This window comes from Brassica oleracea, chromosome C5 (genome assembly GCF_000695525.1).
Source record: "Brassica oleracea var. oleracea cultivar TO1000 chromosome C5, BOL, whole genome shotgun sequence".
Lineage (NCBI taxonomy): Eukaryota > Viridiplantae > Streptophyta > Magnoliopsida > Brassicales > Brassicaceae > Brassica > Brassica oleracea.
Window position 1 is genome coordinate 9,186,093 of NC_027752.1, and position 3,749 is coordinate 9,189,841.

A 3,749-nucleotide genomic window follows, 5' to 3' on the forward strand; every position below is an offset into this window, starting at 1 on the left:
GAGGTAATACATGATGGTTCTGAGTGCCACTGGTGGTTCTGATTTCGCAACCATTCTGGTTCTCCACCCTTGCTCTTGCGCAGTTCATTGGTTATGGAGCGGTTGCTCCCTTAATCTGCTTGTTCTCGGCCTTTGTGACTGATTAATTTCTGCAGCAGTAACGAGTAAGAGGCTGCGTTGATCCTTTCCTCTCCGATCTTTTTGCACATATCTGCACATATGACACTGAAAAACAAATGCATGAAGGTGGAATAAAGGCTAAGGTGGGAACTAGCTAAAGATGAGCTAGTCACTCAGGATCAGCAAGATGGATAAAAAGAATAAGAAGTCCTGAGTGTATTCTCGTTTCCCTGATCTAATGCCCATAGTAAGAAGAATTACAGTCAAGATTAGGTTCAAGTTAAATGGAGCTAAGTCTTTCCAGTGTAACCTCGACAAGCCGAAATCTTCTGGAGAACCAAATGAGATAATGTCAGGGTATTCCAGGTCCACATGTGTGTCTTTCGCCACTGCTAAGGTCATTGAATAAGATAACTAAAACACGAGGTGGTCAGTGATCAACACAGAATAAGGTCTTAATTTCCACAAAGTTTTGACTGACTCGATCATAAAAACTGACTCAAAAGAAAATCAAAAGAAAGAAACAAGTTAGTAAATGACAAAAACTCTCCCCCATACCCTCCCCCAGACTTACTTCACAACGTCCCTGGTGTGAAAATAAATCAGAGAGAAGGTGAAAACAAGAATAAATATTTTTTGTGAAAATTCTGGGTGTTCTATCGTCAGATGGTCGCCTGGAACAACCGCTCTTTTCAGAAGGCAGGTTGTTCCGTTGCTGCCACCTAGAATTTTTGAAGTATCTCGGATTTTTTTGCTTTTTGACCTGAGACTCAATAAACTAAAACAAAAAATAAGTAAACAAAAACAAAACCAACTTATATTTACATTTACCAGTGGGTTCCCTCCCACCAAGCGCTTGGTTTAAGTCAATAGCTTGACTTGGTGACAGGGATCAGTCGGGTTGATCATGAGGGCTTGTTCCAAAACAAGCTCCCCAATCAGACATGTTCAGCTTCAGAACTCTGCTCAGCAACTCCTTCACAGCAGCTTCTCTTTTCTCTTTCAGCTCATGTGTGAGAATTACTCTGACTTTAGAGAAAGGTTTAAAGGTACCATTGCATTTTACCTCATACTCAATGGATTTCTCATCACACAAGTGAGGTATCAAAGTCATCATAGGGTCACCCTTGACCCTTTTCTTCTGGACTTTTTCTTTCACCCTTGCATTCCCACTGAGTTTCTCGGTATCAGTGTGAGGATCTCCATCCAGGACTTCTTTGATCTCACCCTTTTTACCAAGTTCCTTCTTAGGAAAAATTTCCAGCTGTTCTCCACTAACCACTGAGATGCAAGAGGCGTAGCGGATTTGTGATCTGGTTGGGACACCCTTGTAGAAAGCATCCTTGTTGATGTTGGAGAATAAGACTCTCTTATTAGGCATGTCGACGATTGCTCCTACTGTAGCCATAAATGAGCCTCCAAAGATTAAAGGCATCTGCTGATCTTTGCTCATCTCAACAACCTGAAATTTGGTATGGAGAATACAGTTCCCAACTTGGACAGGAAGGTTGCGAATTGTGCAATAAGGGACTGTCATGGAAGAGTTTGCAAAAGCCAGAGTCACCAGAGAAGTCTCAACATCAACAATGCTCAACTCGTTTACAATCGCTTTTGAGACAAGGTTCACACTAGACCCAGAATCACAAAGAGCTTCCTTGAATTTCACTCCAGCAATGGAACAAGGAAAAGAAACTTCCAGGGTCATCAACCTTAGGCAGTACCTTCAGCGATGGTGTCAGTGTTTCAGTAAAGAGTGCCTTGATATCCTCCTCAGATTCTCTGCAATTTTTTAAGAATATATGCAATGGCCGAATCGCCCAAGCATGTTCAAATGAGATATTTTGAGGAAACCTTCTCACCATCTTCCTAAACCCAGCTAGCTGCTCTGCACTAATAGGATCCATCAGATGTTTATGTGGAATTGGATAGGGAACCTTAGGAACATAGATTCACACTGGTGGAGTCTCAACAGGTTCGCTAGGAGCAGTCACTTCAGAGCTAGCTGGCTGCTCTGTTCTCTCTTCTGCGCCTAGAGAAGTCTCAGCAGACAGTTGCTCCGGTTCCTTTCCCTCAGATTTCTCACATCTCAGCTCTGCTGCATTACAGTGCTCAACTTTAGGATTCATCACATTATTTCCAGGAAGGGTACCTTGCTGACTCTTGACACTCTTAGTTGTTTGAGCAAGTTGAACATCAATCCTCTTTATGTGGTTGCTCACAATATCATTCTTTGTATTCAGTTCAGTGAACATGTTGTCCATCATGGTGTTGATGTCTGTAGAAACATGATTCAATGCCTTGCCATGAATCTGCATACCCTGCAACATTTGTTGCATCATCATACCCAGACCCTTCAGCTCATCTGGTTGACTGTTCCCGGTAGCTGGAACAGCTTGCCGATTGCTCTGCGGTTGTTGCTGGTTCTGGTTCTGAATCTTCCCGGCCGTAGCTTGATCCATGCTGAAGACGTGTCCTTGGTTGTTTTTCAGTAGCTGGTCAACCTTGGCAGTCAGCTCATCTATCTTCTGGGTGTCAGAACTGTTCCCTTTCTTGGAGCAATCACTCTCCTCGTTCTTATTGGCTGAGGTGGCAGCCATGTTCTCAATCAGCTCAAACGCTCCATCAGTGGTCTAAGTCATGAAGTCTCCATTGCTGGCAGAGTTCATAGCACTCTGAAATTCCCAGTCAACTCCATCATAGAAAATTCCCAAGAGGTAGTCATCATCAAATCCATGGTGAGGACATTCTCTGCGATAGTCATTGAAGCGCTCCCATGCGTCGCAGAAAGGCTCATCAGTGAGCTGTCCGAAGGAGGTGATCTTGTTCCTCAATGCAGCTGTTCTCGCCTTAGAGTAGAAATGGCCGAGGAACGCTGATCGGACATGTTCCCATGAATTGAGAGAGCCGGTAGGGAGAGAGTCACTACAAGAAAACACGTGATTTTCGACCACGGGTTGCGACTTAAGAGGTAGTCGTAAAATTTAACGACTATGTGACGACTGTTAGGTGACTAATTGGCGACGCAGAAAAATGGTCGCACACCAGCCGCAAATTAACGACTACAACAACAAGTCGTAGTTTAGTCGCTAAATAACGACTGGTTGGTGACTAATACCGTGTCGGAAATATTCAGTCGCATTATAGTCGGTACATAACACGTTTTTTACGTTTTTGGTCGTTGTACCTAATATTTTACTGGTTAGTCGGTCTTTAGTCGCTAATAAGTCAGACAATTTGCAATATAATATAGACGGTGTCTCCCCACATTTCTGCTCAGAAACCGTAGAAACAAATTTCAAAAAAACAAAATCGTGAAAGACAAAAGAAAAAGAAAGATTGTTTGAAGTGTTACAATGTCGGGAAATAACAACAATGCTAATTTTTGAGATTGGATGTACAAGAGGATTGATCAACGGACGGGAAATTTCTCGGAAGAGTTCGTAGCAGGGGTGGATCAATTCATGACATTTGCCAATAGTCAGCCTCTCACGTAAAGCAACAGGGGTAAATGTTTTTGTCCATGTAGTGTTTGCAAGAACGATAAATTTCTTCCGGGGTCAAAAATTTGGAAACATATATATAGTAGAGGATTCATGCAAGATTATTATGTTTAGTATAATCATGAAGAT